Source organism: Panthera pardus, unplaced genomic scaffold (assembly GCF_024362965.1).
Source record: "Panthera pardus isolate Hobbes unplaced genomic scaffold, ASM2436296v1 HiC_scaffold_24, whole genome shotgun sequence".
In the NCBI taxonomy this organism is placed as follows: Eukaryota; Metazoa; Chordata; class Mammalia; order Carnivora; family Felidae; genus Panthera; species Panthera pardus.
Window position 1 is genome coordinate 116,452,227 of NW_026526810.1, and position 27,434 is coordinate 116,479,660.

Consider the following 27,434-nt stretch of genomic DNA (forward strand, 5'->3'; position numbering starts at 1 on the left):
ATCTGGAATGATAGCCTGTCTCCTACTTCCTACCATAGAAACCCAATTTATCCCTTGAAGCTTAATGTTCTTAATCTATCCAACCACTAACTGAGTTTTTTCCCCTTTAAATTATTCTCCTTCTATCCCAAGGATTTTATACTCTTTATGATATTTTTAATATTATACCTTAAAGTTCTGCTGTTTATTTTTTGGTTTTTGTTTCTCAAGGGTGAGTTACATTTGTAAATTTCCTTTCTGGATTATTTCTACTTTGAAACAAGAACTGGATTTTACTCATCTTTATAACAATGGCAGCTCTCCTAAAACTATTAAAGTAAATATTTGTGTTGACTCCTTTTCCAGATTTTTAAGCTATTCCTAGACATATCTGAATTTTCGGATAGTAGAAAGAACATTACAAACGCTGAGGGATGCTGGCTTAGTTAAATAATCTCTTGTGCAGGATCATGACTGTGGTTACTGTTCAAATTGTGGCAATACAAGGACTTTCCCAGTGGGCTTCTGTCTGATTTCTGTAATCAGGAAATAAGTCACAGCAAATGTATCTGTTCATTCATTTTGGCACCCCCCCCAACATCGTAAGCACCTATTATGTCCTACATTTAGCAAAAGAAAAATAAGACAAAGTCACACATATTTTTGTACATTTATCTTTGGTTTAACAGACACAAAACAAAAACCAAAATCCTTTCCAAAATGGTGTAATCCACTTAACTCTGAAACCCAGAAGTTTCTATTCTTTCTCTTTTATCCTCAATGGTCTTATTTTGTACTGTTTGAATCTATAAGTTGCTACAAGTCCCTTTGAACACAGGCAAAGGGCAAATAGTGAACATTAATACTACATCTGCTAATACTCATCATCTAAATGTCTCAAAAGTTCTGCAGATCATATCAACACCTACAAAAAGCACTCTGAGCTATATCCTGCTCTATTTGGAAACAGAATGATGAATAAACTAATCTCAAGCTTTTTTGTTTGTTTTTGTTTTTGTTTTTTTTGCTTACTTTTATGAAATATCAAGAATTTGGGCACTGAGCACGTGTAGTCATTAATGGTCCCACAGCACAAATTGCCGAAAACGAGATGCTCATAACCCAGACAACTTGGCCTAACTCCAAAGAAAGTAATTACATTCAGTCTACCTGAAATTCCCAGTGCAGTGAGAACTGGAATCAGGTGTTGTATCCTGCATAGCTGAACTATTATGCAGCATCATTGTACAGCAATAAAACAGCTGCTACATTTGACTCACTTCTACTTTCTCCCAGTTTGGGCAAGTACAATGGCTCTGTACAAAATTTTTTGAATGAGAAATTAGACAGATAAGACCTACGGATTCTTCCTTCTTTTTCCAAGAACTAGGAATTTTGATACCAAGAGAATTTATTGATGGGGTTATATCATCTCAACATTAGAAAGAACCTTGTTGCAAAATAGCTTAGACATGTTCAAAATCACCATTAGGAAGTCATTTTTCATCATCTCTATCAGCAAAGAAAAAGATTAATAGCATGGTTTATAAAGATCCTCTAGTTTAGTTTCTTTAACAACAAAAATTTAGGGATGCCTGGGTGGCTCAGTCAATCGAGTGTCCGACTCTTGATTTCAGCTCAGGTTATGATCCCAGGGTCTTGGGATCGAGCCTTGTGTCAGGCTCCAAGACTGCGCATGGAGACTACTTGAGATTTTCTCCCTCTCTCTCTCTCTCTCTCTCTCTCTCTCTCTCTCTCTCACACACACACTCTCTCCCTCCCTCCCTCCCTCTTGTTCCCTCTGCCCCTCTTTCCCTCTCATGCTCTCTCTCTCTCTAAAAACAAACAAACAAACAAACCCAACAATAAAAATTTATACTCCTGTGTTGAAACACTTCTCATATTATTGTTTAACCAATGATCAGAAACCCAGTGAATGAGGCATCATGATGCCTTCTATAGGTGGCTCTTAGTAGCATCACAGTTCCTTCATTTTTTATTTGTTTGTTTTCAGGCCAGGATAGGTTTATTAATTCCTAGAATTATAAAACTTTTATGTATTTTACTGAGTGTCATTTATTATTTAGATAATTTGGTAAACTACAACAGGAAGAACTTGTAACACCGTTCCTCATTCCTAGATATTTATTTTCTTTTTCACAAGCTGCAAATGAAATTGGCCAAGTCTTTGGGCTTATTGATGAAAGATCAAGAGAAAACGAGACAACATCCATCAAAGGGAATAATTAATAATTGCTAGCACTTATTGGGGACCTTACCAGGATTTAAAGATAAATAACTTGCCTAATTTCATAGTTAAAAAGTGATAGAATCAAAATTTAAAGCAGGCAGTTCCATAATATAGATGGTGGGAAATATCCAACAGCACAGTAGCATAGGATAAAAACAAAATTTATGAAATACTGGGACAGAAACAAAGCAAATTTCTCAAGTCCTTTGTAAATAAAACTAGCATTAAATTTTAATCTCAGTTTTTAAAAGGCCAAAAGGGCTATTTAAGTATATAAAATAATAATCATTGATCTACCAAAGTTTCAAGTATAAGGCCACTTGAACAACTATGATTCCAGATGGCTGGATCAAGCACAGACTATCTTAATCAAGACATTCAAGTAACATATTGTTTTGATGCTTGGCTTTAAACAAAAAATAAAAAAAAAACAACAGAGGGGAAAACAAGAATTTATAAAAACAATCTTTCTAGCAAGTGTTTCTTTATTACTGTGAACTAATCAGTAATACTTGGAATAATATGAGGAGACCAAGAGTACCTGTTTATCAAAAAAGGGTTCATTTAGGTTCACTTTTCTTCACTGAGACATTAAAGTGACTAAGCAAATATAATCAAACACTTTTGTTTGAATTTTGTAGAGAATCTAATATGCATTTCCTCTGGGGTTCTTTTTTATTCCTTTTGTTGTGGTTGTTTAACTCTTAGTTGTCTAGAAAATTCATTAGATAGGACAACTTACTTTTGGGCATCACGATTAATTTAGGGTTTGCTGTGTTACTCAGTGAAAGAGAATCGGATAGTAAGCTACTAATCCCAGAAAGGAATTTTATTTTATTTTTAAAAAATTTTTATATATATTTGGGGGTGGGGAGAGACAGAGAGACAGAGGCAGAGAGAGAGGGGAGCAGAGGATACAAAGCAGGCTCTGTGCTGATAGCAGAAAACCTGATGCAGGCTCAAACTCATGAACCCTGAGATTGTGACCTGAGCCAAATTTGTGTGCTTAACCAACTGAGCCCCCAGAAAGGAATTTTAAAGTATGCTCTCTTCTGACAAGGGGCTGGATGGAGGAGAGGTTTTGTTGAAGGAGTGATGCTTCTTTTATCTTCTATGTCAAGTATGACAAAACCTCTCATAAATGTTTGCAATTACTGAAGTTGCTCTCTTAGTTTCTAAGGTAGTGGCTTATAAAATTTGGAGTGTGTCAGAATCATCAAAGAGTTTGTTAAAACAGATTGTTGGGCCCCACCTCCAGAATTTCTGATCCCTACTTATAAAGTGAGACCAAGGATTTATATGCCTAACACATTCCCCAGTGATGCTGATACCTCTGGTCTGCAGACAATACCTTTGTGAAACACTTTCCTAAGGTACAGGGAGGCATCCTTTTGCCAGACTCACACCTTCGAAATCTGTAGTAGACACTTTTTTTCCCCCTACTTAACACCCTCTCTCTCTCTCTCTCATTGTGCCACACTTTCCAGAAACTCTAACCACACAGCTTCCACAGTACTGGTATGACTCCATAGACAGTCATCAGGGTGGCTCATCCAAGACTATGCGATTGTTCTAAATTCTGCTGGTCAGGGCATTTCCCTGAGATTTTTTTTTTTAATTTTAGACTGAACATGTGAGAATCTTTCTCTCTGGTGCAATAAGCCCAAGGTTTGAAACATATCAGCTCTTGGTATCCATATTTCCTTCATGTGGTGAAACGTAGACTATAGGACAGAGGATAAAGTAATGTGCAGTGAGAAGCAGACATGAGAGACTAAAGAAAAGCACTGGAGGGTTGAGTTCCAGCTGTTTGTGAAGTATCATTGCACTTCTATCTTTCCTGTTTGGATAAATGAAGTATCTTAGTGACCTGCCAGAGAAATTGTGTTTTCTCCTAGCCAGCCAGAACTGACTTTTTATTACTCACCACTAGAAAGGTAACAACCCTTTTATCTGTACTTCTCAATGCATGCAAGTTTATTTGTCTTAAGGAGTTAAGAGGATATAGAACCAGATAGCAAATCACCTGTATTTTGTATATAATTAAACTACTTGTAGAAACACATCACAGATCATTTGATGAAGAAACCATGTTTCTAATTACAAGATGTAAAAGGAACAAATGCTCTTGTCCATATATGGACTATCCAAGGTTGCCATGGCTATCTGGAAACTTGGACCTAATATAAGTCTCCAGCCGGCAGCCAAACCACCAGGAACCAGAAGAACTATTTCAGAACAAGATGTCCATGTGCTTCAGCAGCCAAGATCACATATATGGCTCCTAGAACTTGGCTTGTTCTTCACTTTGAGGTTCTCCAGTGACCAACTCCTCCCAGTTTAACCAAGACTATCCTGGTTTTAAAAATGAAAGCCCTATATCCCAGGAATCCTTTCACTCCTGAACAAACCAAGACAGTTGGGAAAAATACATTGAACCCACTGTTTACTGAAGCAGTGATTCTTTGACCCTTTCTTTGGGGAAAACTGATCTTTCAAAATGGAAGCTGAATAAGAAAACCTGATGATCTTGGTTTCAAGAGAAAAGGAGATGTAATAATATATCCTTCCACTGAAGAACATCAGCAAATCCTCACATAACTATCTACTCGGCACATTATTGATCTGCACCCATATTATTTTAAGTATTTTTTCCATATTGAAGACCAGGCTTCACAAACTTGGCCTTTTCTTTTTTAACATTTATCTATCACAGTTGACAAAAGCATCTTAATCTAGACTGGTCAATGCTAAACTGTGTCAAAGCTGAAGATGTGGATATATTTTCTAGACTCTTCCTAGTCTACTCCATTTTTATTAGCAAATTCACCTTAATATATAAATGGGTGATAATGTGTTACCCCTAAGGTCTTATTTGATTTTTAATACAAGACTCTTATGAATACCTTAATCTCAAGGAAATTTCTGTTACTGAATTTATGAGTCATTAATTGACCCAAACCACATTAGTGTTCATTTTGAACAATACTATATTAAATTTGTTACATTATATTGTAATCCAATCATCATTTAACCAGATGTATCAGGTCCTCTCAGAGATACCTATGTACAGAGTTAGAATTAAACATCTGCTGAAGAAATAAAAATATGCCAATATGACCATTTTGGACATAGAAGCTTTTGGCAAATAATTCAGGTTTGTATACCCCAAGTTACCCACAGCCTCTGGGTTAACATAAAGCAAGGACTTTATATTTCAACCAGAAACTCATCTTTTCCCTCCTCTTTCTCCAATTTTCAAGAATGTCACTATTATTCTTCTACCTTCCTAGGCTTGAAAACTTGGAGTCTTTCACTTTCCATGTCCACAAATCACTGGTCTTGTAAATGTCTTATGGTTATCTCTCTGGTGCTACTATCCTGGTTCAGGTGATATTAACTTCACACTAGAGTTTCATAACAACCTCCTCTCTTGAGATCCTCCCCTGTTTCTCTAGTCTTAAAAAAATTTTTTTTAACGTTTATTTATTTTTGAGACAGAGACAGAGCATGAACGGGGGAGGGGCAGAGAGAGAGGGAGACACAGAATCCGAAACAGGCTCCAGGTTCTGAGCGGTCAGCACAGAGCCCGACGCGGGGCTCGAACTCACGGACCGTGAGATCATGACCTGAGCCGAAGTCAGACGCTTAACCGACCGAGCCACCCAGGTGCCCCTGTTTCTCTAGTCTTTAATCCATTTTGACATTATCACAATACTAATTTTCCTAACGTGTCATTTGACCATCCTGACTGTGTGGCAAAACATTAGTGATCTCTATCTCATGAATTTAAAAGATGCATATGAAACAGTTACTATTTATAAGATATTTTCAATAGTAATCAAAATGAAACTATATTGTTTGTGGCAGTTTTAATATAAATTCATCCCTGAGATTGTGGGAAGTAATCTGGTGACACTCGTATATGAAAAACCTTAAGAAAGTTCATATGCTTTGCCCCCCAAATCACTCTCCAATAGAAATATCTTTAAAGTGATGCCAAATGTGAAGATTCACGTGCAAGAATTCATGTGCTTACCTCTGCATCATTTGTAATAGGAAAAAATTAGAAGGAATTCATATGTCTAAGAGTAGGAATTATTATACATTATGACTTATCTACTTTGTGGCATACTATGAAATTATTAAACTATTTTTCAAAGAAAAAATAAATAAATAAACAAACAAATAAATAAATAAATAAATAAATTCATCCCTGATATCTGAATCTGAAGTGTTCTAGCATCCAGCATAGGTTTCATATCTCTCATGTGACATACTTACTACTGAACTTTTGAGAATTTCTAGGAATCAGTACCATGTGCTACATTCTGATTCACAGAGAATAATAAACTTGTGGTAATAGACCCAGCCTCCCAAGATCTTGTTCCCGTTTTTCATAAATGCAAAACTCCACAGCTGCCAGTCTCATGAATTAGCCCAGTATGGAGTTCTAATTTTTCCATGTGTTTTTTCTCTTGAAAAATGCCACTTATATTCATTTAAGAAATCACAAAGTAAAAAGGCAACATCATATAAAATTAACTGCAACAAAACCTAACTAGGGAAACAAATATTTATAAAAATGAATAAAACTTCTGGACAATTTTAAACAAATGTGAATCTCAATAACCAAGAAAACTTGAGCTGTAGAGCTTAGCACTCTGTCGGGCATTCCAAGGAATAGTGGTGTCTCCATCAAAGGGAGGTTACGATAGCTTGATGAACAAAAATAAGAGGCAGAAAATAAAAGGCAATCCAAAGCCAAGCACTGAAGTATATGGTGCAAATATAATTGCCACAGGTCACCCATGAAGGTGAGGCAAGAGAGCCTTTACTAGCCTCAGAAGTGACTTTTTTGGAATAGCTATTCGTTGTTCTAAATCTTGATATATAGACAAAAGGAGGTTAGGTAGAGAATAGCAAAAGTAATTTGGTTGAAGGAAATAGAAGCAGGTAAGAAAGACGTGACTACTCGATGTTGCAGAAGGGGAAGGAAGCATGCCAAACTGAGGTTTCAAGGATGGGCACAATCCACCAAGAAAAGAAGTGGGAAAAGGACATTCCACAGGAAGGGTATGAACATGGAGCGATGCAAAAGGGTTTTACTTAGAGTATTGCCAGGCGTATAGATGACTAAAGCCCATGATGATAAGAGAAGGCTTAGAAGTGAGATTTATTTGAAGTGCATAAAATGTAGGGTTGCCATCTTTATCAGTAAAAATCATGACACTCAGTTTATACCTGCACCTTGCTCAGTTACCATGACTGTTGTGGGAAAGGCACGACCAGGGAGTGTTCCACACCTGGAAAGTACCAGACTGATAGATCAGTACCCTAAGAGAAAATTGAAGCACTGGCTCAGAGGCAATATCCAGGAAGGATGGGGAGTCATTCTCTAGAAAAAAATATATGCACTATATCAAAGGTCTTTATATGGTACTATGTCCCTAGGAGGTAAACATAAATTGGTCCAGAAACCAAGGGGCAGTAGTAGGTATGTCCCACTCAGAGTTACTTCCAATGACCCACTGAGGGACTTGATGCTTTTCATCCTCACAGCTTAAAGGCTCTTTTTCTCAAAAGTAACATACTTTTGCTTAATCATCTATAGCAAATGTTTATATAATGATTGTCATTTTGTACCAACAAGAAGTAACAATGCATTCAGCAAAAAAATGGAATGAGAAAGGAATTGAGTTTCTTTCCTTACCTCTTCCCTCTTCTAGAGGTCACCTGAATCATGGCCTTTTTCTGCATTTCTCCAACCTCTCCTTCCATAATAACCTCTTCGACTCTGTGCCTCTTGACTCCACTGCTTCCCTGTTATAAAGACCCTTGTGATTACATCAAACCCACCTGGATGAACCAGATACTCTCTCCATCTGAATATCCTTGACTCATTACATTTCCAAATTCCCTTTTGCTGTGTAAGGTAACATTCACAGGTTTCAAGAATCAGAACACTGATATTTTGGGAGGCATTCTATCCACTACACTAAACCTCAGTTTTCTCATCTGCAAAGTGGAGATAATAAAAGAAATTGCCTCTTAGGATCGTTATGGGGATAAGAAGTCTATCTATAGCTCTCAGCAGAGTATCTGACATATAATAATTATGGCCAATGTTATTGTGTCCTTACAAACATTATTTAACTGAGGCTATGATATAAATAGTGTTCCCCCATTTATATCCTAGTTAGATAAACTATATCCATAGCATTTTTAGCCATGACTTCTGGAGCTTTATCAATGGTGACACAGAAAGTGCTTCCGTAGTTCCAAGGTACTTCTAGTATGCCTGTGGCTTTGGCAGAGTGAAAGATTTCAACTGGTACATCTTATTACATGGGTGGTCGAGTTATTGAACTCTATTGACAAAGGGCTGGATTTTCCAGCAAGATGGAGCCTCATTAAAATTCTGCAGAGACTGAAAATTCAATAATCTTTCTCACAAAGCACTGCATGAGCAGGGCTGATTAGGCAATTCCTTTCTCATTCCATTTCTTTTGCTAAAAGCATTGTTACTTCTTGTTTGGTACGAAAAGACAATCATTAAATGAGCATTCGCTATAGGTGATTAAGCGGAAAGTTTTAAAGGTGTGCTGACTCCTTTCTCAAGGCCTAATTGAAGGCTTGAAAGGGGAGGGGAGGAAAAAAAAACAAAACAAACACGATTACCGTATTCTGGACTGAAATATGGAAAGCATCATGATGCTAATAAATACTTGGCAGATTTTTCTTTTAGACTCTAGCTCTTCCTCTTATTTATCAAACTTGCTTTTCCCCCACCAACCCACTTCCTCACTTTTCCCCTGCCTGACCCTCTTTCACCCTTCTTTTTTAGAAGAGTTAACTCATGGTGGACATAATACACAATTGTGCCCAATGAGCCTCACATTTTCCTGATTAAATCCACTGTAATTACTGGACTTGAGAGCAGATAACACACAAGTACCTATCTTTCTAGCCCCACTTAATATCTAATAATGATTGCATCAATAGAGTAGTGTGAGAAACCTGGGTTGCCACATGTAAGTAGAATTTTAGGATAAAACCAAGGAACTCTTCCCTTTCATTCATATATAAACTCTCTCTCTCAGTCCTCTTTTCTCTATTTGGTTTTCCATCCTGACAGAAACAGGCTTTGTCACAGTAGTTTTCTCTGTAGAATATAACTAACCTGGCTTTGCCATAAGCGCAGTTTTTTTTTTTTTTTTTTCAACATTTTTTTTTTTATTTATTTTTGGGACAGAGAGAGACAGAGCATGAACAGGGGAGGGGCAGAGAGAGAGGGAGACACAGAATCGGAAACAGGCTCCAGGCTCCGAGCCATCAGCCCAGAGCCTGACGCGGGGCTCGAACTCACGGGCCGCGAGATCGTGACCTGGCTGAAGTCGGACGCTTAACCGACTGCGCCACCCAGGCGCCCCAAGCGCAGTTTTTAAAACATGTTTTGTTCACCGGTATATAGGAGAATGGCAAGCATGTAGTTGTTAAATATTTGATTAATACATTAATTAATTAATTAGTCAATCTTGAGGGCAATAACAAATGAGATCTGCCCTGTTCATGTCCTCTCTATAACAATAACTTGATGGAGGGGCTCCTGGGTGGCTCAGCCAATTAAGCGTCTGCTTTCGTCTTAGGTCATGATCTCAACAGTTCATGAGTTCAAGCTCAACATCGGGCTCTCTGCTGTCAGTGCAGAGCCCATATCAGGTCCTCTGTCCCCTCTCTCTCTGCCCCTGCCCCACTCACTCTCGCTCTCTCAAAAGTAAATGAACTTAAAAAAAAAATAACTTGATGGGATTCTTTAACTTGAGTCTTTCTAAAAATAGGAAAAGTATTCATTGAAAATATCAATCTATGCTATGAGAAAATAAAGCTAAATGTGTGCAACTATCTATTATTTTATGCTTAATTATATTTAAGAAAAATGTAAATAATATTGACTGAGGTTCTGATGGAAGATTTTCATTTCTCTTAGTTAAGGGAGCCCTTGAATGCTCCTGACTAGGTATTCCTAAGAATATTCTTTCTAATCCAGTCCAAATTTCTCATCTTGCACCATCAAAATCCTGCTGGTCTTCTTAAGTTTGAGCCACTCTGTCCTTGTCCCACAACAACTTGCTCTAGGATGTCACTTTTTCACATCAGCCCTTCATCCTTAATATTTCATGAACTAGGCTAAAGAGCAGATTTCAAGTAGCAGGACTTTACCCATTTTATAAAAAGAATGTTTTCATTCCAGCCAATTTCCTTTATAAAAATACCTGCTGCACATTACTCATCTGATTAGTTTCCAGAAGGCTCTAGGCATTACTCACTGGCCTGAGCATCATCAATGTCCTGCCTGTGTCTTGCCTATGCCTCTGCAACGGAAAGGGTATTTTATTCTTCTCCCTTTGGCAGAAAGAGAAACAGGTATGCTCTATATAATTCCCTTTATATCAAACTCCATGGGCATCGCAAAGTATTTGGTTGTATGGGAATTATAAAAAGAACACAAGCCTTATCTGCAGGCTCCAGAGCTTGGTCTCCCTTTGTCACAACTTTGCAAATGAAGGGAAGTGTCCCGAATGCAGCATGGGAGACAGAAGAGGGTAAGCACACCCATCCCACCCCTTTCCAGCTCCAGAGCTCCTGACTTATTTTTTATGGGTTGATACTGTGTTCTGTGTGTGGTCTGAGGAGTGTGATGGGATGGACAGTGTGAAATGACTAGTAGAAAGGGCAGTGTCTTCCTGCAGCAGGCTGGATGAGAGCTCATCGCAGGACAGATGGATGCACTGTGAGCCAAGATATGGAAGTTGCAGGCAGGGCAGATAGACACTGCACTTGGGGATTCACAGACACCATCTCCCCTGCTGAGATGTTGCCTGAAGCAACCAGGAAACTACCTCAGCTGGCAGAGCCCTAGAGGCCAGGCTGGTTCGCTGGGGGCTGGACTTGCTATCTCTGCCTAAAGGCTTCAGGCCAGTGATAACCACAGATGGCAGTGAAGAAAACAGCAACATACACTGTAGGTATCAGCAGAGTCAAGCACAAAAGAGAACTAATATTCACATAATTTTCATTCAGCCAAGTAAAAAAGCAACAGGAATAGAAAGTCTTATGGCTCTGAAAAACCCAAGCCCCATGTTCCTTCTTCAAGCTCGCTCTTCCTTCCATGTAACTCTGATGCTCTCTGCAAAATCATAAAGTAGACAATCATTGCATTTAGCCCACAAGTTTAGCTCTTTCATTGTATTGGCCCATCTTCCTTTCCCACCTTGGAATCCCATACCCTCGTTAAAAGTCCTTTCTCACCTTCCTTGAAAGACCCTGCTCTCAGACTCATGATGGGGAAGAATTGGTGTTCTGGGTGAGCATTTGAAACAGTAGACTGAGTAAAACAGATTGTCCTCCTCAATGCAGCTGGGCACCATCCAACCCACTGAAGGCCTGAATATAATACAACTGCAGAAGGACACATTTCCTCTCTGCTTAAACCGAACATCAGTTTTCTCTTACCTTTCAATTCAGACACCATCAGCTTTCCTGGTTCTTAGGCTTGGAGACTGAGCCAGACCCCCAGGTTTCCTGGGTCTCCAACTTTCAGGCACCAGTCATGGTACTTGGTAGCTTCCACAATCATGTGAGCCAGTTCCTCAAATTCCTCATATTCAATCTCTATTTCTACCTATTTCTATATCTATACATCTATATACGTATACATATATGTATATGTATCTTACTGTTCTGTGTCTCTGGACAACCCTAACAAATACCAAATGTGCTCAAATATTTGTTTCTTTCTTAAATATAAAATACTTATCTTAATGCTATGCATTTATTACACAGAGGCAGTATTATGAGCATTCATTTTCAACAGAATGTTCTGCAGCTATTTCTGAGATTTTCTGCCTTTCTTCTCAGGCTTACCATCATCATCTCTTACTGATATCAGGATGCTTATCTGCAGTGGAAATAGAGCTAACAGGACTACAAAGACATAAAGTAAGGCTTACAACTGTACTTAACCTGAGACACAATTTTCTCATCCATAAAATTAAAAAAAAATCATTGTGGGAATTAGAAAAAAAATACATGCAATTGTAGCACATAGCAGGTGCTCAAATGGCAAATATTAGCATTATGATAAACAGTGAATTGAAATAATAGTGTGTCTAAAAGGAATTAGGAGCATGATGGATAGTTAAAGCAGTGGAGAGATAATACTGAAGCTCAAAATATAAGAACCTCCATATCTTTCCACTTCCCCATAGCCTTGACTTATCTGTTAAATCTCAATCGTCTCTAAGACATAGCTCAAAATCTCCACCACCAAGAATCCAGAATCAACTCCTGTTGGAATATTACATAGCTGTAAAAAGTATGAGATCATGCCATTTGAGACAACATGGATGGACCTAGAGGGTATTATGCTAAGTAAAATAAATCAGAGAAAGACAAATAGCATTTGATTATACTCATAAATAGAATCTAAAAAAATAAAGAAACAAAAAGCTGAATCAGAACTATAAATAGAACAAATTGATGGTTTCCAGAGGCGAGTGGTATTGGAGATAGGGAAAAATGGATGAAGAGGAGAGGGAGATATAGGCTTTGAGTTATGGAAAGAATAAGTCATGGTAATAAAAGGCACAAGAAGGAATACAGTCAATGATATTGTAACAGCAATGTAATGGGACAGATGGAAGCTACACTTGTGAAGAACACAGCATAAGGTATAAACTAGTCAAATCACTAAGTTGTACACCTGAAACTAATGTTATACTATGTGTCAGTTTTACCCAAATAAAACAAATTAAAAACTAAAAATTAAAAAATGAATAATTAGCACTGTTGTCTCCCAAAGACTCGAAATTGAGACTCTACACATATTTGATTAAATTCCTCCACAATTTAATAAAGAATTCCATTGCCTGGGGCGCCTGGGTGGCTCAGTCAGTTGAGCATCCAACTTCGGCTCAGCTCATGATCTCACAGTTTGCGAGTTCAAGCCCCCATCGGGCTCTGGGCTGATAGCTCAGAGCCTGGAACCTGCTTCAGATTCTGTGTCTCCCTCTGTCTGCCCATTCCTCACTAGCACTCTGTCTGTCTGTCTCTCTCTCTTTCTCTCAAAAATAAATAAAAACATTAAAAAAAAGAATTCCATTTCCTATACATTATTTATTTATTTATTTATTTATTTATTTATTAGAAATTAATGGTTGAAGGTAACACCAAAGAGTCACCATTCCTGGAACACCTTGAACTTATCCTTCTATGTGGCTATTATCCCTGTACTCCCCAAAATAAATGAATAAAATAAAAATAACGTGGAAATAATTTTATCCTTTGGAAAATGCAGAAATAATCACACTGTTCCTTGGGATAGGTTTAAGGAGAAAGAGTGGTGGTGAGTGATATTTCTAATAAAGAGACATAAATAATGGATAATTGGGAGATAATTAAGGAAATGGATGCCTGTTTAGAAAGACAAGCTAGTAGACTCTACTGTTATCTATAGATGAGAATGTGTCATCTCAGAGAGGGGTGGAACACAAAAGCAGAACTACTTTTCTGCATTTAATTCTGAACAATGAGAGAAATCCTAAGATATCAAGGTGGCTGAGAAGCAGGCCTGCTGGCCATCAACTCAGTATCAAAGGATTGAAGGAATGTCACATAACCAAGCTTTAATTTCCCTAATGGAATGACTCAAGAGAGGGTGCTTTGAAAAGTGCCCAGCTGCTTCTATGCCCACAGGTGAACACAGCAACTCACTTAAGAGCATATTGATGCTGATAATCATGATGACAGGAAATGCTGAAGACAGTCACACTAGGATATGTAAATGCAAGGCCAAGAGGTACCCACTTTCCTGAAGGAAAGTATAACAAAGACTTCTGTAGCTCGATAAAGATGAACCCACTTGTTTCCCTCTGGTGCAGAGCTCAGGGAAAGGGTGGATTAATATATATAAATACATCAGGGCTTTCTGGGAGGAAACGTAGAGCCAAAACCAGTATGTGCGTGTGTGTCTGTGTGTGTGTTTGTGTGTAGGGAAGGGGGACTGTAGACTAGCATGATCCTAAAGAATGACTGCAGGCAAGATAAGATACCAAGGGTGAATTCATCAAGGGAGAGAAATTCTGGACTAAGCAGCTGAGCTAAACAGTGGCCAACAAGGTTATAAGGAAAGCTGCTTCCAGTACAATCAAAGCCCCTTCATTCACAGTTGTCCTGGGATGACAGCGACTTGGAGAATTGTGGCTGAGTGTGAAATGGTAGTTTCCCTTATACTCAATGTGATTTAGCCTAAGTCAGGACAGGAAATGTAAGAAATAACTAGTTTCACTCAATGAGTTTGAATCTCCTGGCCAAAGTAAGTGGTTTTTCTGACAACTGAGAGTCCTAATTTACAAGAGTGCTAAACCATTCATACCAATTATTGAAGAACCTTGATTAAAAGGATAGTGTGAACAGAGAGGATGTGGTTCTGTGAATAATTGTCTGGTGAGATTATTGTCAATTTGGAACAGTTTATTTACTTAAAAGGTGGTTTATGAGCACTTGCTCACAGTTATCATTGCTCCATTTTTTTAACTTTATTTTTTATTTTTTAAAATTTACATCCAAATTAGTTAGCATATAGTGAATCATTGCTCCATTTTTAAACATAAATTCACAGTGAAAAACTTATGTCATATCTACTTTATTTCATTTATGGATCATTTATATCCTGGTAAACTAGAGCAGAGCCTTGTTTAGAAGTTCTGTTTCTGAATTTTGGCACAGCATCGACAAGGCACCTCCCACGAAATGCTGTGGACAAGATGGAGAGATAAGACTGGATAATACTTCAATCAGGTGGTGTGATAATCTGTTTTATCTTCATATTTGTTTTGTTCAATGTTTCATAATTAATAATCACACTAATAAGAATAGTAACACCTAACTTTTACTGAGTTTTTATACTGTTCCAGATGACACAAGGTTGTGTGTACTTTCTTGTTTGATCTCAAAACTTTGTAAGATACATGTTAACATTACTTCCCTTTTAAATGAGGCAATGGAGAATTAGAGATTTTCAGTTACAGTTAAGTAGCAAAACAGCAGTGATGGTTCACTCCAACGCTTTTTTTTTTAATGCTAGAGAAATCTTAGAAATAAAAGGAAGACACGGATTCCACCAACAGACAATGATAATAGACATATCAAAAACTTGTGGAAAACTTACAGGCTATTTTTGACTAGCAAATTTAGAAAAGTAAGAAAATAAAGTCTGGGACAGAAGTAGGTATTTCAAGCCATTTGCTTGTGGTGCCTTATAAGATAATCAGTGGCTGCCAACGTAGTGGAAGAAACATACAGCAGTGAACCAGACACTTGGGGCAGGTTTCTAAGGGCCAACAGTAGGGTAGTTCCAAAACCATGCAGGAATGAGGAGTTGATGAAAATAGGTACAGCTAACCAGTTCTTAAGAATTCACTTCTCCTTTCAGATCAAAGCCTTCAAGGCTGGTGTTACACTACAAGGAAGCTACCTCCTTTCACTGGCTTCCCAAGATTAAGAAGATGAATCCATGACCAGAAGAATTACATGGCAGAGTGACAGCAAATGGGAGCAATAAACAAGGGATCTCTACTATCGGGAGTTTTCAGTCCTTATTCTTATTAGGTTCTAACACAGAAGAAAGCTTTTTCCCTAAGTTCTTCTCCAAATCACACTAGCAATCAGAGTAGCCAATGCCCCCAGGGAACATAACTTCCCAGGGTATAATAACTCGACACCAGAGTAGTACAACTACCTCAAAAGGCACACAAGGATTTGGATTATGTATATTCCATCTCAAGTAAAATACTAGAGGTAAGGTGAACAAAAATTTTAAGACACTTCAGGAGATAAGAGAAGACATAATCATTATAAAACAAGAAAACAAAATCATTGCAGAAAAACCCACTAGAAATATTAGGCTTAAAAATTATAATAATTTGATGCCTCTATCTGGGCATGATGTAATAAATAGAATTAATTTTTCCCTTTAATGGTGAACAAGTAGAAAACTCAAATGAATGTCACACACACACTATTTTCAGACATTTGACAACAGGTCTATGAAAGACTATGGCAAATAAGAGAAGGGGAACCATCTAAGAGAAGGGGAACAAGTGATATAGGCCTGATGGTTTCCTTTGATTTCTACCATAAGGCATTTTTCAGACTGTGGCAGGGAGAGCAAAGCAAAATTGAGTTGAATAGCAGGCCTGGAAGCCGAGGCAGTTACAATTTGTGTGACAGATGGCTAGAAATGAGGAATAGCTCCAGAAAATGCAAAGGTGTCTACTTAAGTCTTTGTTGAATTTTGAGTTGAGGGTAAAACTCTATGAGTCCAGTCAAAGAACCACCATAAAAAAAACAATTCCCAGAGATCACATAATATGTAGCAGTGTTCAAGTTTTTGCCCACTAAAATGGAGAAACCTCACTGAAGATTTCAAAATGGCATACTGTATTTGTAGGCTAACCTACACAGGAGCCATAATTCTCAAAGTGTGGCCTATGGAACCCTGGGGGAACCAGAGACCCTTTTAAGAGGGCCATGATATAAAAACTATTTTTACAATAATCATAAGACATTATTTTCCTTTCTTACTATGTTGACATTTACACTAAAAGTGCAAAAGCAATTGTGGGAAAAGTTACTGATGATTTAGCATTAATCAAGGCTATATTAATTAGTAATTATATTCTTCACCTCAGTGCATGTGTAGTTAAAAAAAAAAGCAAGTTTCAATTATGGATGTTCTTGATGAAGCTATAAAAGTAATTAAATTTGCTTAATATCCATTCTTGTTTACACATATTTCCTATGCTAGGTGACAAAATAAGATGTACTTACTTCATATAGCACTTCTTCTGCATACTGAAGTGTGGTGATTGCCTCCAGGAAAGCATTTTTGTAATTGTTTGAGTTACCAGATGAACAAGCCACTTTTTTTCATGGGACACAATGTTAGTTGCAGTGTGGAATCTGAAGCCATATCAATGAACTTTTGTACTCTACGAATTGTTGGGACATTTTTCAAGCTATAAAAACTACAAAAACCTGGGCACCTGGGCAGTTCAGTTGGTTAAGCATCTGACTCTTGATTTCAACTCAAGTCACGATTTCACAGTTCATGAGTTTGAGCCTTGCATCTCCACACTGATGGCTGGATCGTGCTCAGGATTCCCCCTCTCTCTGCCCTTTCCTCACTCCCTCCCTTCCTCCCTCCCTCCCTCCCTCTCTCTCTCTCTCTCTTTCAAAAACAAATAAACTTAAAAAAAAAACCTACAAAAACCTACAGCCAATGTCAACATCACACTGAATGATAAAACACTGAATTTTTTCCCCTTGAGATCAGGAACAAGGCAAGAGTTCCCACTTTCATCAGTTCTGCTCAACATTCTGCTGGAGGGCTGAGCTACTGCAATAAGGTTAAGAAAAGAGGCATAAATATAAGAGGAAACCAATTTGTTCCTATTTACAAAAGAAATGCTTGTTCACATAGAAAATCACAGGAAATGTCTAAAACAACTGCTAGAATAAATCTAGCAATGTTATAGGATACAAGTTTAATATACAAAAAGCAATTATGCTTTTTAAATATCATAAAAATTAAATTTAAAATATTAAAACTTGTTTTTTATAGTGCCATAAAACATGATACTTACAAATAAATTGCAAAAGACACTTAAGACCTCTACACTGAAAGCTGTACAACATTACTGAGAAAAATTAAAGATGACCTAAATAAATACAGAGATATGTCATCTTCATGGATTGATTATAAGACTCAATATTAAGGTGGCAATTTGCCCCCAAATGACCTATTAATTTAATTCATTCTTAATACAAATTCCAACAGGCACTTTAGCAACTGCCAAACTGATTCTAAACCTTAGGTAGAAATTTAAAGGACATAGAATAACCAAAGCAGTTTTTTTAAATGTTTATTTATTTTTGAGAGAGAGAACAGAAACGGAAGGGGCAGAGAGAGAGGGAGACCCAGAATCAGAAGCAGGTTCCAGTCTCTGAGCTGTCAGCACAGAGCCCATGTGGTGCTCAAACCTGTGGAGTGAGGGAGATCATGGCCTGAGTTGAAGGTGGTTCCTTAACCAACCGAGCCACCCAGGCACCACCTAAAACAGTTTTTAAGAACAAAATTGGAGGACTCAAAGTATCTGATTCTAAGACTTAAATACATAGTTGCTAATCAACATAGTTAAGCATTGGTTAAAAAGAGAAACCCATAGATCTCTGAAACAGAATAGAGTCAAAAATAGAATGCCCACAAATATAAACAATTGAGTTTCAACAGAAGCAACAATTTACAGGGAAAGGAACTTTCAACAAATGATGTTGGATAAACTAAATATTTAAATAATAAAAAATGAATATTAACTCTTATCCTACATGATGCACAAAAATTAATTTGAAATTGATTATAGATCTAAAACCAAAAATATAAAATTATGAAACTTCTAGAAGAAAACAAAAAAGAGTTTTACAATCTTGTGGTATGCAAAGAAAATATTTGTAATAAGAATATATGAAGAATTCTCATAACTCAATAATTAGTTAAAAAATGTAATAGAAATATAAACAAAAAATTTTAAAAAGGCACTTCACAGAGAAGATAGCCAAGTGACAAAAAACGTACAAGGAAGAGGCTCAAAATCATTAGTAATTAGAGAAACACAAATTAAAACCACAATATAATCTAGAACTAACACTGTTGGAGGAAATGTAAAATGGTATGACTTTAGAAAATGGTTTGACAGCTTCTTAAGAATTTAAACATAATTATCATATGGCCAAAGCGTTCTGCTGCTAAGAATTTACCCAACAGAAATAAAAAATATATTCACCCAAAAACCATTAGGCAAATGCTTATAGCAGCCTTATTTTTAATAGTCCCAAATTGGAACTACCCAAAATGTCCATCAATGGGTGAATGAATAACAGATGTGGTATAACCATGCAATGGAATATTACCCACCAATAGAAAGAAACTATTATATTACACAAGAACATGGATAAATCTCAAAATAATTACACCAAGTAAAAGAAATTTGACAAAAGAGTATGTAAGATATGATTTCATTCATATAAAATTCTAGAAAATGCAAACTAATTTCTGGTCGGTAAGCAGGTCAGTGGTTGCTTAGGGAACGAAGTGGAAGGACGGATGGATTACAAATAGGCATGAGGAAATGTTTGGAGGGGTAATTAAAACTCAATTACAGTTTTGCAGGTGCTTCCATATGTCAAAACTGATCATGGTGTACTTTTTAAATACTTGGAATGTATTGTCCTTTACACATTAATAAAGTTATAACAAAAATTCAAAGCATATTTTTATCTCTTTCCACTGTAGCAGACTAAAAACAATGGCAAGTGCAGTGGTGCTGAGCACCCGTAGCAGCCACCAAAGGGAATAAAATCTTCCCAGGAAGATAGAAGTTTCCAGGTCTAGAGAGGAACTGTGAATGCCGAGCCTAGAACATGTCATCATATCAAAGAACAAGGAAGTTCCAAAGTCTACTAGGCTTTCTCTCAAGAGGAATTGTGAACTTTGAATTCATAACTCCTCAACAGAAAAACAAAAACCCCCAGGCCTTTAGACCTACTACCAAACTTTAGGAAATGAAGCAGGCAGGCACCACAGGGATACAATTAGCCAAATGCAGCCTCTTGGAAACAACATGGTTTACTCCACACAGCATCAAAACTTAGTTATTCATCCATTCATTTAATCAAGAAGAGGTGAAACAGCAACTACATATTTATCCCTATTTTTTATGTCATGAATGTGATTCAAGCATTATTCTTGTTTTCACAAATGAAAGTGTAATATGTTAAAAAAAATTTGTTTATGTTTATTCATTTTTGAAAGACAGAGAGACAGCACAATCAGGGGTGGAGTGGAGAGAGGGGGACACAGAATCTGAAGCAGGCTCCAGGTTCCGAGCTGTCAGCACAGAGCCCAATGCGGGGCTCAAACCCACAAGATGTGAAATCATGACCTGAGCCAAAGCTGGGTGCTCAATCGACTGAGCCACCCAGGCACGCTGAAGGTGTAATATATTTAAGATGTAGAGCATAGTTGTTTGATTTATGTATATTCTGTGAAAGGATCCCAACCACTGAGTTAATTATCACATCCATTACCTCACATATTTATCTTTTTATTAGTAGTATTATTATTTTGTTGAGAACACTTAAGTTCTATTCACCTAGTAATTAATTTCAATTATATAATACAGTACTATCAAATATATCATGTTATACATCAGATCCTCAGACCCTGCTTATCTTACAATGGAAAGTTTGTACCCTTTACCAAAATCTCCCTATTTTCCAAATATCTGAGCTCCGGCAACCATTTTTTTACTCTCTGTTTCTATGAGTTTGACTTTTGTTTAAGATACCACATAGAAGGGGGGACTGAGGTGGAAGAGCAGCATGGAATTTTTTTTCCTCTCCCATCTCTGAAATGGAGTCAGAACACCACCAAACCATCTTGCACACTTAGAAAACTGATTTGAGGATTAACAAAACAATCTGCACAACCTGAACCACAGAACTCAGCAGGTATGTGGCGTAGAGGTGAACTGGGGGAGAGAGAAGCCGCGGAGGGTAGGCAGCTGTTTTTGTTTGTGGAGAGAGGATGGATATGGGGGAGAGTACAGGAAAAGCATTCCCCCTGAAAGCAGCTGGAGAGAAAAAGAAAGAATGGACTGAACAAAAAAGGGAGAAAAGAGAAAGGAGAAAAGAGAGGGTTTAAATTCCTTTAAGACTTTATAAACAGGGAGAAGGCAGAGTCTGCAACTCTGCAGCTCAATACCTGGCAGTGATCTGGGGGGAGGGGCAAATCCCCAGGAGCAGACAGCGATGTCCTAAGGGTCCTCAGGCCACACGAGGAAAGGCAGTTCCTCTGCTGGAAGGACATTTAATAGAGGCTGTGTGGCCACCCCAAGTCCTAGTGGACCCCAGAGAACAGCTGCATTCGCTGGTGTTGGAACAAGGACATTAAGGGTGAAGCCTGGTGCCAGGTGTGTGGTGTGATTTACCATAATCCCTGAGATGCTGCTGCCACATGAATGTGTGAACTTTTTTCTGGGGTGGACTGGCATCCGGCCATAGTCTCTGATCATGTGCAGCAGCATGGTTGCATGAACGTTCCTGGGGGCAGGCCGGCACGTGGACATTGGTCAGTGAGACCCTCCCCCGGAGGGTCTGAGCATGTCCAAACTGCAGGGTCCTCAGAAGTGAGAGGTTTGGAAACACAGGCCCATCTGAGATAAAACTTGAGAGGGACTTCTGCCTGGCAGGCTGACAACTTGGTCATGGACAGTGTAGAAGTGGGGAGTGGAGAAAAGCCAGAGACAAAGGAGGGGTGCTTGATTGCTGGTCAGTGAGGGCAAAGAGTTCTGATGCTAGAGACTGGGAAACTGGGTGACGCCATTTTCATCCCTCACACGCATGTGCATACACACCTACATGTGCCAAAACATTCCACCCCAGTAAACAAAGCAGCCCCATCTAGTGGAGAATGGAGCCGTTACTCCAAGCCCCACCCAACTGGGCCAGCCGAGCTCTAGAGGAACACCACAGGTCTCTCTGCCTACTTAGTTTGTGGATTATAAAGTGCTTCATAGTTTGACTTCTAGGGGAAAGTGGATATAATTTTAATCGTATTTCATTCTGTTCACTGGTCCATCTATTCAATTTTTTTTCTTTTCTTATTCTTGAATACAGAAAGAGAAAAAATTTATTTTTATTTTCCATTTTTATAAAAAACATTTTTCTTTATTTTTTTCTAGTATATTTTTTACTTTTTTGTAAATTTTTAAAATTCTATTTTACTTTCATCATTTCATTTAATTCTATATTACTGAGTTCATATTTTTAAATTTTCAAAAGTTTTCCTTTTTTTCTTTTCTTTTCTTTCTCGTTTTTATCTATTCTATCAAGCGTTTTAAACAAACAGTACAAAAACACACGTAGGATCTAGCGTCCTTTATTTGATTTTTTTTGTGTGGTTTTAAATTTTTAAATTTTAATTATTTTATTTTATTAATTATTTTTCTTTCTTCAAAATAATGAAATGAAGGAATTCACCCCAAAAGAATGAACAGGAAGAAATGACAGCCAGGGACTTAATCAACACAGATACAAGCAAGATGTTTGAACCAGAATTTAGAATCATGATAATAAGAATACTAACTGGGGTTGAAAACAGCATAGAATCCTTTTCTACAGAAATAAAAGAAGTAAAATCTAGTCAAAATGAGATAAAAAATGCTATAACTGAGATGAAATCTCAAATGGATGCCACAGTGGCAAGGATCGAAGAAGCAGAGCAGTGATTCAGCAATATAGAGGACAAACTTATGGAGAATAATGAAGCAGAAAAAAAGAGGGAGACTAAGGCAAAAGAACATGATATAAGGATTAGAGAAATCAGTGACTCATTAAAAAGGAATAACATCCAGAAGGGGTGTTAGGGGTCCCAGAAGATGAAAAGGGAGAAAAAGGGGTAGAAGGCTTATGTGAGTAAATCATAGCAGAAAACTTATCTAACCTGGGGAAGGACACAGACATCAAAATCCAGGAAGCACAGAGGACTCCCATTAGCTTAAACAAAAACCAACCATCGACAAGGCATATCATAATCAAATTCACAAAACACTCAGGCAAGAAAAGAATCATGAAAGCAGCAAGGGGGAAAAAAGTTCTTAATCTACAAGGGAAGACACATCTGGTTGGCAGCAGACCTATCCACAGAAACTTGGCAGGCCAGAAAGGAGTGGTAGAATATATTCAATGTGCAGAAATGGAAAAATATGCAATGAAGAATTCTTTATCCAGCAAGGCTATCATTCAAAATAGGAGAGATAAAGTTTCCCAGACAAACAAAAACTAAGGAGTTCGTGACCACTAAACCAGCCATGCAAAGAATTTTAAGGGGGACTCTCTGAGGGGGAGAAAAGACAAAAAAACCCACAAAAACCAAAAAAGACCAAAAGCAACAAAGACTAGAAAGGAGCAGAGAACACCACCAGGAACTTCAACTCTACAGGCAACATAATGGCAATAAATTCATATCTTTCAGTACTCACTCTAAATGTCAATGGACTAAATGCTCCAATCAAAAGAAGCAGGGTAACAGAAGGAATAAAAAAAAAAAACAGATCCATCTATATGCTGTTTACAAGAGAACCATTTTAGAACTAAAGACATCTTCCAATTGGAAGTAAGTGGATGGAGAATGATTTATCATGCTGATAGTAGCCAAAGGAATGCTAGAGTAGCCATACTTATATCAGAAAATCTAGATTTTAAAATAAAGACTGTAACATGAGATGAAGAAAGGCATTATATCATAATTAAGTGGTCTATCCACCAAAAAGATCTAACAATTATAAACATTTATGCTCCAAACATGGAAGGACCCAAATTATAAATCAATTAATCCCAAACATAAAGAAACTCATTGATAATAATACCATAATAGTAGGGGACTTCAACATCCCACCTACAGCAATGGACAGATCATCTAAACAGAAAATCAACAAAGAAACAATGGCTTTGAATGACACACTGGACTGGATGGACTTAACAGGTATATTCAGAACATTTCATCCTAAAGTACCAGAATACACATTCTTCTTGAGTGCACATAGAACGTTCTCCAGAATAGATCACATACAAGGACACAAATTAGCCCTCAACAAGTACAAAAAGATCGAGATCATACTGTGCATATTTTCAGAGCACAACCTATGAAACTCGAAATCAACCACCAGAAAAAATATGGAAAGATAACAAATACTTGGAGACTAAAGAACATTCTACTAAAGAATGAATAGGCTAACCAAGAAGTTAAAGAGGAAATTAAAAAGTACATACAGACTAATGAAAATGATAACACCACATCCCCAAACCTCTGCAATGCAGCAAAAGTGGTCATAAGAGGGAAGTATATAGCAATCCAGGACTTCCTAAAGAAAGAACAAAGTTCTCAAAATACACAACCTAACCTTACTCCTTAAAGAGCTGGAAAAAGAACGGCAAATAAAACCCCAAACCAGCAGAAGATGGGAAATAACAAAAATTGGAGCAGAAATCAATGCTATCAAAACCAAAAAACAAAACAGTAGAACAGATCAATGAAACAAGAAAATTTTTCTTTGAAGGAATTAGCAAAATTGATAAAGCACTAGCCAGCTTTATCAAAAAGAAAAAGGAAAGGACCCAAATAAATAAAATCAAGAATAAAAGAGGAGACATCACAACCAACACAGCAGAAATAAAAACAATAATAAGAGAATATTATAAGCAATTATATGCCAATAAATTAGGCACTCTGGAAGAAATGGACAAATTCCTAGAAACATATAAACTACCAAAACTGAAACAGGAAGAAATAGAAAATTTGAACAGACCCATAAGTAGCAAAGAAATAGATTAAGCAATCAAAAATCTCCCAAAAAAACCAAGAGTCCAGGGCCGGATGGCTTTCCAGGGGAATTCTGTGAAACATTTAAAGAAGAGTTAATACCTATTCTTTTGAAGCTGTTCCAAAAAATAGAAATGGAAGGAAAACTTCCAAACTCATTCTATGAAGCCAGCATTACCTTGATTCCAAAACCAGACAGAGATCCCACTAAAAAGGAGAACTATAGACCAATTTCCCTGATGAACATAGATGCAAAAATCCTCAAGATACTAGCCAACTGGATCCAACAATACATTAAAAGAAATATTCATCATGACCAAGTGGGATTTATACCTGGGATGCAGGGCTGGTTCAATATCTGATAAACAATGTGATATATCACATCAATAAAAGTAAGGACAAGAACCACATGATTCTCTAAATAGATGCAGAGAAGGCATTTGACAAAATACAGTATCGTTTCTTGATAAAAACCTTCAAGAATGTAGGGACAGAAGGATCATATCTCAAGATCATAAAAGCCATAGATGAAAGGCCCACTGCTAATATTATCCTCAATGGGGAAAGACTGAGAGCTTTCCCCCCAAGGTCAGGAACAAGACAGGGATGTTCACTCTTGCCACTGTTATTCAACATAGTATTGGAAGCCCTACCCTCAGCAATCAGACAACACAAAGGAATAAAAGGCATCCAAATCAGACAGGAGGAAGTCAAACTTTCACTCTTCGCAGATGACATGACACTCTATATGGAAAACCCAGAAGATTCCACCAAAAAACTGCTAGAACTGATCCATGAATTCAGCAAAATCCCAGGATATAAAATCAGTGCACAGAAATCAGTTGAAATCCTGTACACCAATAATGAAGCACCAGAAAGAGAAATCAAGCAGTCCATACCATTTACAATTGCACCCAAACCAATAAAATACCTAGGAAAAAAAACCTAACCAAAGGGATGAAAAATCTATACGCTGAAAACTATAGAAAGCTTATGAAAGAAATTGAAGAAGACACAAAGAAATGGAAAAACATTCCATGTTCATGGATTAGAAGAGAAAATATTAAAATGTCTATAACTACCCAAAGCAATCTACATATTCAATGCAATCCCTATCAAAATAACAATGGCATTCTTCACAGAGCTAGAACAAACAATCCTAAATTTTGTATGGAACCAGAAAAGACCCTGAGTAGCCAAAGCAATCCTGAAAAAGAAAACCAAAGCTGGAGGCATCACAATCCTGGACTTCAAGGTATATTACAAAGTAATAATCAAGACAGTATGGCACTGGCACAAGAACAGACACTCAGATCAATGGAACAGAATAGAGAACCCAGAAATGGACCCACAAACGTATGGCCAACTAATCTTTGACAAAGCAGGAAAGAATATTCAATGGAATAAAGACAGTCTCTTCAGCAAGTGGTGCTGGGAAAACTGGACAGTGACACGCAGAAGAATGAAACTGGGCCACTTTCTTACACCATAGACAAAAATAAAGTCAAAATGGATGAAAGACCTCAATGCAAGACAGGAAGCCATCCAAAATCCTCAAGGACAAAGCAGGCAAAAACCTCTCTGATCTTGGCCGCAGCAACTTCTTACTCAACACGTCTCTGGAGGCAAGGGAAACAAAAGCAAAATGAACTACTGGGACCTCATCAAAAAAAACAAACAAACAAACAAACAAACAAAAACAAACAAACAAACCTTCTGCACAGAGAAGGAAACAATCAGCAAAACTAAAAGGCAACAGACAGAATAGGAGGAGATATTTGCAAATGACATATCAGATAATATCAGACATATCCAAAATCTACAAAGAACTTATCAAACTCAACACCCAAAAAACAATGAATCCAGTGAAGAAATGGACAAAAGACATGAATAGACACTTCTCCAAAGAAGACATCCAGAGGGCCAACCAACACATGAAAAAATGCTCAACATCACTCATCATCAGGGAAATACAAATCAAAACCACAATGAGATACCACCTTACACCTTCAGAATGGCTAACATTAACAACTCAGGCAACAACAGTTGTTGGCGAGGATATGGAGAAAGAGGATCTCTTTTGAATTGTTGGTGGGAATGCAAGCTGGTGCAGCCACTCTGAAAAACAGTATGGAGGTTTCTCAAAAAAACTAAAAATAGAACTACCCTATGACCCAGCAATTGCACCACTACGCATTTATCCCAGGGATACAGATGTGCTGTTTTGAAGGGACACATGCACCCCCATGTTTATAGCGGCACTACCAACAATAGCCAAAGTATGGAAAGAGCCCAAATGTCCATTGATGGATGAATGGATAAAGAAAATGTGGTATATATACAATGGAGTATTACTCGGCAATCAAAAAGAATGAAATCTTGTCATTTGCAACTACGTGGATGGAACTGGAGAGTATTATGCTAAGTGAAATTAGTCAGAGAAAGACAAAAATCATATGACTTCAATCATATGAGGACTTTAAGAGACAAAACAGATGAACATAAGGGAAGGGAAACAAAAATAATATAAAAACAGGGAGGGGGACATCACAGAAGAGACTCATAAATATGGAGAACAAACTGAGGGTTACTGGAGGAGTTGTGGGAGGGGGGATAGGCTAAATGGGTAAGGGGCACTAAGGGCACTAAGGAATCCAGAACCCAGAAATGGACCCACAAACGTATGGCCAACTAATCTTTGAC